Here is a 14,026-nt window from a genome sequence, read left to right on the forward strand (position 1 = left end):
ATATAGCAACAAGAGGTCAAGTGAAAACTAGGAATTATACTGAACCTATGTTTGCTTAACAAAATGCAGATTCTGTTTATTTTGGCTAGGGGCAAGGAGTATGGTAGAGACTACACAAGATCAAGAGTTTTCTCCAAGCAAATGCTGAACCCTGCTGTAATCTCTGCTCTTTATTTCTTTGTATATATAGTGTAAAGTCAGCGTCGATATATTTTTCCTCATTTGAATCAAACAGGCTTCTGTTTCTACTCTGTTTCTATTCCATTGCTCATATTATCTTGCATATGTTACTCTTTTTCTAAAATAAAAAATAAATTCAACATTGGTTGTCAAATGTCTTCATTAATCGTGAATGCCCCAATGCAGTGTGATATAGAAAGCATGGTTTTCTTTTTTTAAGAATGAAATGTAACTTTTAGGGGTGACATTTAAAATATGTTTCTTAGCAAAAGTCTTATGATCTTTCTTTGACATATTCTCATCTGGATGAATTTAATTTTAAATTAGGGACAGTAAAAATGGAAAATATTTTTATTTAATATGTAATATCTTAATCACGAAGATGAAGTTTAATAGGACTGCATGTTTATGTTTGTATTAATGGTAGGACACGGAGATGTATTAATCAAACCAATAAAACTCTAGTACACATAATATAAATGTCATCTTCTTTGGTGGGTGAGTAGCATTTTGAACGGGATTTCTTGTCAAGTTGGTGCTGTTATTGAGGATATGAGAAGCAAAGTTCCAGAGTAGGTAATATTCATGCAAAATTTTCTGTTTCAAAATATCTTCTAAATACTCTTTCAATTATAAACATCTTGGAATTAATAAAATGAAAATACCATATGGGAATATGGAGTTTGGAGTTTAAAAATCATAGAATGATTATTTTACTGTAAGTTGGTTGGGTGGAAAGATTTTAACTTTATTTGGAAGCCTCAAGCAATATGAAATTTAGTATAGAAAGCTCCCCTAAATCAAACTCAGAAAATTAGTAACAACCAGCACACAGGAAGAGGTACGCTAAGAAGGAACCCAGGAGGGGCCCCTGGAGATTTATTCTAGCACGTGTCCTCAGTGTGACTTTTTTTCTAACTCTCCTTTACTACTACGTTTGTCTTACATTGGACTTTCCATTTTTCTCCCTATCTCATAGGGTTATCTATTAGAGTTACTACTTTCTAATCTTATTCATATTTGAGGTTTCTTAATAAATTTGGCCCAGTCGCCCCATGTCCTCCTCTCATATCATTTCAGCTTCAGCAGTTTCAAACTGTTCCATGTTCTTCTATATTTCTAGACAAAAATCAAGTCATATAATTTTTCCTTTCTATCCAGGCCATTTGGGCCATGACCCATGATTTCGCTTGCCTGCTCTTGGATTCGTCAGCCATCCATGATCCAACCAGTTGTGATCAGAAACCAAATGTTCCAAAGTGAGATGGAAATCCCTCTTACAAGCCAGGTTTTATAGCCCAATGGCTCGCACCTGTAATCTCAGCACTTTGGGAGGCTGAGGTGGGAGGATGGCTTGAGCCCAGGAATTTGAGACCAGCCTGGGTACTGTGGCGAAAACCTGTCTCTACAAAAAACATTTTTAAAAAATTAGCCAGATGTAGTGGCACGTGCCTGTAGTCTCAGGTACTCAGGAGGCTGAGGTGAGACAATCACTTGAGTCTGGGAGATCGGGGTCACAGTCAGCCATGACTGCGCCACTGCACTCTAGCCTGCGTGACAGGTGAAACTCCATCTCCATAAATACATACATAAATAAGTAAATCAGTTTTGGTGGTGGTTGATTGGAGGGGTGAGGTGGTGGTGGTAGTTAAGTAACCGTGTGATTTCTTAACACAGACAAAATTTTCTATCAGTCCCAGCTCACTTCAGTTTCAGTCATGGAAGAAAGATAAATGGCTTTCGTTTGCTAAAACTTTAATGCCATATATTTTTGGTCAAGAACAACCTTCAAAATGAGAAAAGCGAGGGCCAGAGAGGGTAAGCAACACATGTCATACTATATCGCTAATTACGGGTGTTGCTGGGACTAATTTTAACCCAGGAGTTCTGTTTCATGTAGCACAGGAAGCTGTTTCCAACTCCTTATTCATGTAAGACTGCACAAGAACAGAAAGCAAAATTTTTTGCCTGTGAATGAGCAATACTTGCACAATGCCTATTTAGCATACTTCTGCAGAGTGTGGTTGACCATAGCTTTGGGGAAAACATTAATTGATAGGCTGAAAGCCTCTGAACAGCTTGTACCCATCCTGGCTTTCAAGGTACTGACACCCACATAGCAGGTTTCTTGCTCAGGGCTTTGTTTTCTTTCTGTATGTAGACTATGAAAACAGAAATAGGAAATTTGGTTAGAGCCAAAAAATATTTGCCACTTTCTCTACCTAAGCCATGTTGCATAACTCAGATGCTGTTTATGAGTTACAATCATAGCAAAGATGCCACTAGTTAGAAATGTTTCAGAATCATCAGAGGATGAAAAATGTTATAGAGATATGATAGGAAAAGAACACTTTTCTGCAAAGTCTTTGGATTTTAGAAAATAATTAAATTCAGTGCTAAAGGAGAACAGCTTAATCAGAGTTGCTGATGGTGATCTGGCCAAAATGAGGAGCAAGGAAAAAGCCAGAGAAAGTGTCTGCTATCTTTCCCACTCCTTCATATAGCACCCAAGTGACTATTAAAATGTATAAATTTGAAACATTTGCCATGTGTGGATTCAGGGGACTCCTGAAAGATGAGATCTACTAAGAAAAGGAGAACAGGACTTTTAAATGATCCATTAAATACAGAAAGAAGAGAGATGAAAAGGAAACACTGAATGCAAGAGGTAAGAGAGAGGCAAAGAGGATGGGAAGAAGGTAAGCAAAATTTTGTCTCAGAAAACTTCAAAAATAGTGAACAAAGATGATGGTGGCCAATTGCAACATGGATATCGTGCTGCAGTAGCTTTCAACCCATTTTTGGTATGCAGGGTACATTTCTGAGACAATCATAATTGAAGAAAACACAAAATTTACACATTTCTTGGTACCTAACAGTATAGTTCCTTTTTAAATTTATATTGTTATATTTAGAAGTAGTTAAGTTTCTGATTCCCTTTAAAAAAAGAGGGAAACAAAATACAAGAGGGGAGAATATTATTGATCATCTATTTCAAAAGAAAACAGTAACTGCCTGGCTCAGCTAAAGTCTCTACTGATTATTCTTTACAATGTCATGTTTAAACACCATGGGGTAGACATTTCCATGGAGAAAAAAGAAGAAAAATCATGTTACGATCCTGAGTACCAGCTCTATAAGACAATGCCCAGTTTCTCTTGAAAATGATACAAGCTAAATACTACAAAGGTTGTAGAGTTATGCTTCTTGTGTTAGAATTGGGATGAAGGCTCTGCAGCTAGAGAATACACATTAGGACTTTAATTGATTTAAGAATTTAGAATGTAAATCTTTAGAAATTCCTACACACAGACTGAAAATTGAGCCCCCTACTAGACAGTATTACATCTCTGAGCTAAGTTTAGAACATGACCCAAATATCCAAGACATCTATGGAAAAAAAAAAAAAAAAAGTAAAAGAATCTCCTGACCCTGACTCCTGGCTGGTTTTGTTTTACAGCATTATTTTCTGCAACGCGTTTTCTATACTTCATGGAAAGGAGCCAAAGCCCTGAACTGTAAAAATCCATTGTTCATCATTGAAAATGGATGCACTATTCCATCAGGGCTGATAGTTCGACAGTCCAAAAGGACTTAGATCATTCAACCAAATGTTGATGAAAAATAACTTACTATTATTTAGAGTAATATTTTCAAACCCGTTTTTTACCCTTTTGCTTCCATAAGTTACTAATAAGAGAAAAATTTTCTTTGCCATTTAAGAGTAAAAGTAAAGCAAATTTAAACAACTGGTTAATTTAATGATAATTTAAATCCTTATTTATACAAATTTGGATTAATTTAATAATTATGAAATAATATATTGTGCATTAGTTTAATTCTTGACAATATTTAAACATAGTTCATACTTACTTTATAAATGAATGTATTAATGCCATAGGCAATCGAAATGTTATTCTCCCCCCTCCTCCTTCTTTTCCTATCATTCCACCTCCTCTTTTTTTTGCTTCTCCTCCCCTTCCTAGATTCTGAAGCTTTGCAAATATAAATTACTCCATTGCAAACATGCATTAACGACTCATTATTATCCTATCTGATAGTAGATCTTAACACTTTTAGTAGAATGACAAGAAAAAAATGTTACTATGAAATAATGTATTTTTTTAATTGCTTTTGTTTTAAGACAAGTTCTTGCTCTGTCACTTGGGCTACAGTGCAGTGGCATGATCACAGCTCACTGCAGCCTGGAACTCCTGGACTCCAGCAATTCTCACACCTCAGCTTCTCAAGTAGCTGGGACTATAGGCACGAGGCACCACTAGTGCACCTGGTTAATTTATTTTATTTTTTGTAAAGATGGGATCTCACTATGTTGCCCAGACTGATCTCAAACTTCTGGCCTCAAGCAATCCTCCCATTTCTGCCTCCCAAAGCCCTGAGATTACAGGTGTAAGCCACCAGGCCCAGTAATATCGTTAATTGATAAATTTCCTTTTTTTTTTTTGTAGTGTTATGATATATACTGGTTTTCATCCATGGTTCCTGGCTTGTAACTCCCATAGGCATTGTTGCAGCTTTTTGTTACAGCGTTGGCTATGTTAGACCTCAAGGCAGGCCTCTGACCTTCTCCTCCCCTCCTTTCACTCTAATGTTTCTCCACCTTTCTCACTGTGGGTCTTAGGACCCTCCCATGAGAGAGTTCTACCCTATACACTGGGGGAAGGAATGTGGATGTCATGAAGTTTCCATAAAAACCCAAGAGGTCAGGGTTCAATGAGCTTCGGGAGTTGACCACGTGGAGGTTCCTGGAGGGTGGCACAGCCAGGGAGGGCGTGAAAGTTCCTCCCTGGAACTTGGGAAATTGCCCCTTTCCCAATACCTTGCCCTATGTGTCTCTTCATCTGTGTCAATTGCAGTACCCTTTATAATAAACTGGTAAACGTGTTTCCCTGAGTTCTTTGAACCTCTCCAGCAAATTAATCAAACCCAACTTTGATTTGGTTCATGGGAACCCCAACTTAAAGCTGATTGATCAGAACTTCTGTAGGCCCAGACTTGCAACTGGGTGTATGTGAGGGAGCAGTCTTGGAGACTGAGCCCTCAACCTGTGGGATCTGACACTATCTCTGGGTAGACAGTGTCGGAATTGAATTAGACGACAACCAGCTGGTGTCTGCTGCTTGGTGTGTGGGGAGAAAACCCTCATTCATTTGGTCACAGAAGTCTTCTGTGTGATCATTACTGTGATGTGAGAGTAGAGGAAAAACAAGGTGAAAGCAAGTTTTTCCTACACAATTTTATTGATTTTGTTTTGTTTTGCTTTGTTTTGAGACAGAGTCTTGCCCTGTCACCCAGGCTGGATTGCAGTGGCGTGATCTCGTTTCACTGCAAACTCTGCCTACTGGGTTCAAGCAATTCTCCCGCCTCAGCCTCCCAAATAGCTGGGATTACAGACATGCCCCACCATGCCTGGCTAATTTTTGTGTTTTTAGTAGAGACGGGGTTTCACCATGTTGGCCAGGCTGGTCTCGTACACCTGACCTCAGGGGATCCACCAGCCTCGGCCTCCCAAAGTGTTGGGATTATAGGCGTGAGCCACCGTTCCCTGCCTGATTTTACTGACTACGACAAAGGCTACAATTCAAACTCCAACTTTTGGAAGCATTTCTGAATGAGGACATAAAATGTTGCTCAGGAGTGAACAGCCCATGTATAGATTATTTAAAAACCCTTCAAGGGTTAATATTGCAAATGTATAGCATCACAGTCATGTATAATTACTTACCAGTGTTTTAAAAATAAAACTGCATGGCTCTCAAATTTTTGAAAGCCTAGATGAAAATGATTTAAAATTCTGTTGTCATTGTCTCTGGCTGAGGGAATGAACAAAATGCTTCTGTGATTAAAAGGGTTAAGAATTCTGTATAAGTCTTGTATAGACTTCAAGGTTTTTTTTTTTTTTTTGCCCCTATAAATTATCAAAGTCTTTTTCAAATGGAACATTGTGTTTGCCCTTTTAAATTTATGATGGATGCTATACAATTAACATTATCATGACAACTGAAATGTGAAAGCAATGGACCTACAAAATGTAATTGCTATAAAATAATCCTGGCATTTGTCAACCACAAAAGTGGAAAGTATTCTATCTCAGCATCCAAACTTTTTTTTACCTTAACACATACATTTAATTTTACTATTAAACAGATTTCTTGTTTCTTACTCAAGGTCTATATAATGACATTATTCTGGATATATTTTTGTTTTCCTGTATGAGAATAAATTAGAATAACCTCACAAAAACAAATTCAGCAAATATTAGTTATTTACTCCACTTTATATTATTCACCTTAATTTGTGATTATTTCCTCCAAAAGTCAATGTTTATTGAATTACCAATAACCATAGTGTTAGCATCAGTTATTTACATTAACTCTGTATGTTTGTGGAGAATCTCATAAATAGATTTTATTAAATGCTCTTCTGTATTTGTAAGTGCATATTTGCTTTTTGTTTGTTTGTTTAGTACTTTTATATTTTAGAGCATACTGGAATTTTGCATTTCACCTTTATTTTTTCCTAAGTGTTAGAATTTAACTTCTTTCCCTTAAAAGTTTAAAGGTTATTTGTGTTGTCAATTAGAATTTGAAATAAGGAATCAAATAATCTTAAATAACAACAATAAAAATTACGTTCAAAGTTTTAGCAGTTCATGGATATTTATGTTTCTGGACAAAAATGTTTTAGAGAGATTCTCTCTAATTTCATCCATATTTTGATCACGTAGAGTTTCTGATCACATTTGATGATATACTTTCTAATTTATATACAGTAACATTATGAGATACTTACATAAGTGAATAGAAAAGGTATATGAAGCATGCTTTGGAAGCCAGTCGTGGTGAGTCAACCAGGAAGAATTTCTAAGTTTGGAGTTAGGCTTTCAGAGTTCCAACTCCAGCTCTTTCTTATCTATTATCTAGCTAATAAATTTGATCCATTTATGGGGCTAATTTGAATATACACTCCTATTCTACATATTTTATACAATTTATGTGATTATAATTTTAAATTACATCTACAAGAAAGCTTGCTAATTTAAAAGAGCTATGCTAATATGTAGTCATATTATTATTACTATTTATATTATTAAATAGTGTTTTAAAAAAGCAAGGTAAGCTAGAAATAAGAAGAGCATTAGTATGTCCAATAAAGTAAACTTCCATGGGGAACACAAAGGAGAAAAAACATGAGTAATATCTTTATAAGGGCTAAGAGGTATTCTTGACATCATCGGGACACAAATCAAAACATGATGAAGAGTTTGGGCCATTTTAAACTTAAGCATAGTTTCATATTAGGAATATCTTTTTCTCTTGTTAAATAAATAATAGTTCTGGTAAGCTGATCTTTTAAAAATATCAGATTTTGCTTCATAGATGGGAAAGTCTTTCACTGACGGAAGTAAAGGCATATTTCTGAAAGTTTAAGTGATTCCAGGAAATTAATAACATGAACTTCACCTTTCCACATCTGCCAATTTCAACTGTGATGTGTTGTTATTTACCTCATGGTAAAGTTTAGCCATCCTTTCAAACTTTTGTGGAAAAGTACCAAATATTAGTTGCAATCTCTCCCATTAATTTAATAGGTTTGAAAGTAGAATTACAAGATTTTCTTTTTTGTATAGACAGATATACAAATTTTAGGCAAAGGTAAAAAAATGTGTTTATTACTCTGTAACAATTCTCAAGCCCATAAATAGTTTCCAGACCATAAGGTTTTCGATGTGCTGTTTTAGAAGCCTCTAATCAAACCATGTTATACCTTTTGGATTTTAACAAAGAGAGAACCCAAATGTAAAACAAATAAACATACAAAAAACCCCACAAAAGGATTAGTAGACAAAACATAAGTTTTGAGAGTATCCAATTGACAGCACTAGGGTAATAGCACTGGCAGGCTATTTTAAGGCAATTTTTCTGTACTATTGAGTAGCTAGCATTTCATGGTTGGAATATCTATGATAAGCTGTGGGACCTATGGGTAGGTAGTAATACTGATTAATTCACCTGTTTTCATTCTCTGCGTTTTGCTAGAAACTGCTTTCTTATTCTCCTTTCCAGTAAACACTTAATATTAAGACTTACAGTGCTTCATTGTAGAAATAAGGGAAAACTGGCCTTGGGCCACATTTGTAAATCTATATTCAAGTACGCCATCAATCAAATCTTACCCAAATGCCAACGTGCAGCTGGGTATTACAGATGTTCAGTAGAGTCACTCCTTTCCTTTCCCACAAAACAGATCTAGGGAACAAATTTAAAACAAAACAAAAGAAAAAGAAACAGAGGAAATTAATTTTATATTAGGACTCCTTCTTTTTCTATCAACCAAAACTCCTTGTTGTTGACTGATATATGAGTTTGTGCTATTTGCAAATTGACTGTTATTTGTACACATTTAAGCATATTCCGAGTTCTCTTTCTCTACGTTTCCATTTCATTACTTTTTCCTTTATTCTAAATATTCATGTGACTAACCATAGGACAGTTGTTACTTTGAAACTACTCTATAGTGCCTTTTACATTGCATTTTACTTTGGTGAATGTTTTTTGCTTGAATAGGTTAGAATATTTGGAACACTGGTTTTAATGTATTGGTTTGATATGAAGTGACATTGAAATGATATCCCCGAGGCCTTATGTTCATTCAACTAAGTTAAATGAGATTCTTGTTCTTAAAATGAAGAAAATGTAGATATCTGCAATATTCTTGGAAGCTTATTGAAAATTTGACTATTTTCAATAACGCCTGCATTCTTCAAACTTTATTCTATACTTTTCTAATAGTTAACATACACAAGTATTTTATAATATTACATTTCAGTTCATGAAAGAATAGCAAAATTTTTATTTTAAAAATATTTTTTAGACAAGTATTACATTTTGTACATTAGGTGAGCTACACTATAGTTTACATTTGCCAATAATACATTCTTTCATAAATATTTTGTAGGAAATAGCAGAATTGGCTGAGAATATGTACATTTGTAATCTTACATGCATGCATTTTGGAAAGGAACACATGATAAAAATTTACAAATAGTTGAACTATAGTATTATATTACATACAGCCACACTTGTTTTAAAAGAAATTACCAATTTCCAGACTAAAAGAAGTGAAGAAAAAAAATGACCATGGTACTCAAAGAAAATATTTAATGATGAAATATTTCAAAACTTATACTTATTATTCTAACCTTCTGCCATTTTTGGTCAACTCTTTCTCTATACAGAAGTATAAATCATAACATGGTCTAAGGATACATCACGTCTTATAAATAACCTAATTGTACCTAGACATTTTAGAAGCTGGCAACATGAATTGAGAAGAAAAAAAAAACGAACATCATTCTTAGTCACGTTTTTAAAGTTAATCTCTTCACTAGGAACATTTTTCAAATTTAGAGAGTAGAGAATACAAATATAATAAATGCATCCCTATCTGATGAAAAGCAGTGACTATTTAGACAATGCTTTCTACTCAAACTTGGGTCTACCCAAGTTTATCATATATGCACTTTTTTTTTCATATTTTGTTTTAAATGAAGCAACACTGCTGGCAAGCCCTGCGTTTAATTTCCTAATTAGTACAAAAGCTGGTAGGTGAACTGCAGATTCACCAGCCAGTTTTCCCTTATTTTTACAATGAAACACTGTAGGTCTTAATAATCATGTAGTTTGGCTCTTGTCATTATAGATCTTGATTTTAGAATATTCTAACAAATGTTTTAATTTTAAAAGGTACTTTAAGTTGGGAGCATTTAAATTACATCAAAGAGTTAAAATGTAATTTCAGACCCCCAAGAGAGTTCATAATTATACTTGTGTATTAATACCTGAAGGGTTTTATATTTCATCGTATTGGATGATTTTTGAAGTCTTCATTGTAAATGGCAAAAACCACAATTACTTTTGCACCAACCTAATATTAAGACTATATTAGAAATTAATCACGACAACAATGTAGAGAAGTCAATTGTATAGGACAACTTCAGAAACTGAAACAGTCTTCAGATGAAAGCCTTTTCTTTCACGTTAGTAACCAAATCCACTTGAAAACAATTTAAGACAAACTGACGACCTTTCAAATGTTGTTCTTAGGATAAGATTTGTATAAACATTCAACTGTTTTTTTTTTTTTTTTTTCTTTTTTTGGCACGGAGTCTCTTTTTGTCACCCAGGCTGGAGTGCAGTGGCGCCATCTCGGCTATCAGCTCCGCCTCCCGGGTTCACGCCATTCTCCTGCCTCAGCCTCCTTAGTAGCTGGGACTACAGGCGCCCGCCACCTCGCCCGGCTAATTTTTTTGTATTTTTTAGTAGAGAGGGGGTTTCCCCGTGTTAGCCAGGATGGTCTCGATCTGCTGACCTCGTGATCTGCCCACTTCAGCCTCCCAAAGTGCTGGGATTGCAGGCGTGAGCCACCGCGCCCGGCCAACATTCAACTTCTTATTACGGAATTCTTTTACCAAGAATTTAATTTTTAATTTAAACTTTCTTTAATCTAAACTTTTTGTATCATTCTTTATTGCGGTTGTTAAATGGTTCTGTGCAAATATAATAACATCACCTACATAAAGCATATTTGTGTCTTTAAAAAAATGAGATCTAAGTCATTTTAAACCAAGGAAAGTTGTAAGCGAAAAATCTAAAATCAAAAATGATTAGTGAGAAAGTTGGCTTCATCTTATAGAAAACAAGTATATTTGGAAAGTTACTTATTTTCTTTCTTATACATCCTATTTTCAAAATAAAATGTAAATATGTGTTTCTCAGTAAAAACCTGTAAAATTATATTTAAGTGTATGTTATGATTTTCAAATAAAATAGTATATATTTATTTCTAATATCCAAGTAAAATTAACAGCACTCAATAGTTATAAAAGATATCTGGGTTTATTTGAACATTTTCTTCAAAAGTTGTCAAAGGGAAAATAAATGCTGTTTATATGACAGAAAACAAGTATCAAAAATCCTCCTGTCTACAACAGGCTAAAATTCAATTTTCTTTTATATCCTGATTATTCCCTAACACTTTTTTAAAACTACTGATAATCTTTTTTCAATAAAAGTAAAAAGGAGATTTAGACACATAAGCTGAAATTGAGGAAAGATTCAAAATGTATTCATAACAAACAAACTGGAACGAGTAAGAAAAATACATACACATTTGTACACATTTTTTTCCTGGGACTCTGTAAAGCATTTTTAAGTTTTTGGCCTCTTTTAATCTTCACAGCAGTCTTACACAATAGGCATCATTATCCCTTTTTTATTGGTGAATTCAGACTTGGTCAGAGTGCTAGTAACAGAAAACACACACATACAATCAATTTAAATCATAACTTAATCATAAACTCAGTTGCCTTCAAAGATGTGGCTTTTTAATTTTTCTTTTAACCTCAAAATGTTCTGAAATAGCAAATTTTAGCATATCAAGTTTGATCTGCCAACAGTATTTATTAATGCCTCTAGTATCCTACTGGGTGACTTCAGTCACTTCCTATCACAGTTCCAATCTGCTATATGTGCAATTCCTGATCTGGCTGTGCACAGATACTAATGGCCTAAAGTAGCAAAGAGATCTGTCTGGGAAAGTGCTCACTCAACTAAGATTACTGGCATACTGTACCAGTTCCAACATGCCAGTCAGAAGCCAATGATTGCTATTAAACCTTTGGCCATTTGACATCCATCTGTCTCTCTGATCAAATTAACAGTGAACCAAGGGGAAAAGGTGTATGGTCTCCCTTTTTTGCTCATGAATTGTAGGTGCTCTCAACTTTCAAATTTATATTAACTGCGAAGGTCCTGTTGAAGAACAAAACTCTACTATAAAGTTTCGGAAACTACTGGGGCATGAAACAATACACTATTTAACTTACTTCATTTGCCCAGCTCTTTATCATTCTTATGAAGTATCCACGGGATTCCTTAAGTTTTGCTTGTGAGCCTACCTCACAATCAGCTGCAGATACAAATTAAAATGCAGATTCCTAGGGCCTCAACAGACATAATGTATTAGAATCTCTAAGTGTGGTGCCTAGAAATCTGCTTTTTAAAACATGCTTCCTGAATCAGTTGTAAATATGCCGGCGTTTAAAAGTTGCAAACAAAGCAACTACACTGGTCAGTAAACCCCAGGAGCTAAGATTAAGACAAAAGACATTTATGTAGAACAAAGATGATTGGTATCGGTAATTATTTTGTATCTTTAATTAGCTAAGAAACCCTGGATGATGGGTTTTCAAGGAATACAATAGGCAGAAAGGACTCAAGGTAATCATTTTCAGGAAGATTGCATACCCAGTAAGAATTTAGTGGATAATTTAATCTCCTTTTTGTTCTGAGCTTTCATATTTTTCTTATTGGTACACATAGTATATAAATATTCTTATATATATAAATTTATTGAAATATCTTACAAATATCATAAACATGAGACAATGAAACAAGTGTCAAACTGGTTTTATTGCAACACTCATTTTATGCAATCAGAATAAAAATGTTAAATGGCTATGAGTGTTTACCAAAATATTATAATTTAATCAAAACTCTTTTGTTGACTATACCAGGAAAACTTCTCAAATAGGAGCTCAACCTTGACTCACATTAAAAGTAGTTTGTTCTAAATAAATGTATTGATACACACTACATTTATTTCAACTTTAATTTATACTCTAGAACAAAATTATAAAATTGTTCATTTAATTGCCAGCATTTGCTTGGGGTCTTTAACAGAGACATTTGAGGAGATTACTTTCCAAGAATGGTATCAATTTTAACCACCATTGTGTAGCAGGACGATTTGCTCCAGAGAAAAATCCATTGTGCTTTTTATTCTCCAATTTGCTATCTATAAAAATGCCTATCAACCGGTCATCTAGGTTTTAAGCCCCACATGCATTAGGTATTTCTCCTAATGCTCTCCCTCCCCTTGTCTGCCACCTCACGACAGGCCCCAGTGTGTGATGTTCCGCTCCATGTCCATGTGTTCTTATTGTTCAGCTCCCACTTATGAGTACGAACATGCAGTGTTTGGTTTCCTGCTCCTGTGTTAGTTTGCTGAGAATGATGGCTTCCAGCTTCATCCTGTCCCTGCAAAGGATATGAACTCATTCTTTTTTATGACTGCACTGTATTCCATGGTGTAGATGAAGTTACAACAGAAGGATGAATCCCCTTATCTAAGGAAAAATTGGTGGTGATAGTTCTTGATTGGTCACCCTTATTTCTCCTGACCTCAGAGAAATTTTGTTTAGTTTTGTCTCAAAAAAACAGGCGTCTTTTTTCTCTCTCTGGTCTGATGCCCTAGCAAGATAGAATTGAAGGCACAAAGCACTCATTAGATAAAAGGTGTCACTCTTACTATTTACTTTTGTTATTAATATGTTCCTAATCTTAGTATGTCTGCAGTACATATAAGAATTTGAGATGCAGAGAGTAAAGTTATCCTGACTAGAAAGATGATTTTAAAAAAATGCCTATTTCAGTAGTATGTTTCTGTTTTACATTTACTGTAATGAACCCACTACATTCTCTGTGTAGTATTACTTAAAAGTGTAGATTGAGAAAATAAAACTGCAGTATTTAAAATCAACTAGAAAGTGTCTCATGCCTCTGGCTTATTGTTATACCATCTTTACTGTCACAGGAATATCTAAAATTAAGTTTTCTCTATTTCACAAGAACTGATTCTATTTAACTTTTATTTCATTAAAAAACTATTGACTATGCTGTTTGTTTTGTATTTTCCCATTTTTACCGCATACTAGCAAACAATGAAGGTATCTACTTTTAAATGGTTTATCTAATAATTATAA

The 14,026-nt window shown here is 34.6% G+C and overlaps 1 long non-coding RNA gene across 6 annotated transcripts in view; it reads right to left on the bottom strand.

Annotated features, from left to right (window-relative positions):
- Positions 1–14,026, bottom strand: part of LOC119626230 (uncharacterized) — a 198,410-nt gene that overhangs the window by 63,987 nt on the left and 120,397 nt on the right. For 5 of the 6 annotated variants that reach the window (XR_012090393.1, XR_012090386.1, XR_012090389.1 and 2 more), the window contains one exon: positions 8,378–8,450. This is a non-coding gene — a long non-coding RNA (uncharacterized lncRNA). Of the gene's footprint in view, positions 1–8,377; positions 8,451–11,369; positions 11,506–14,026 lie in introns of all 6 variants that reach the window. The other variant, XR_012090392.1, reaches the window with a different exon arrangement.

The sequence above is a fragment of the Chlorocebus sabaeus genome, chromosome 21, assembly GCF_047675955.1.
Source record: "Chlorocebus sabaeus isolate Y175 chromosome 21, mChlSab1.0.hap1, whole genome shotgun sequence".
Classification (NCBI taxonomy): Eukaryota; Metazoa; Chordata; class Mammalia; order Primates; family Cercopithecidae; genus Chlorocebus; species Chlorocebus sabaeus.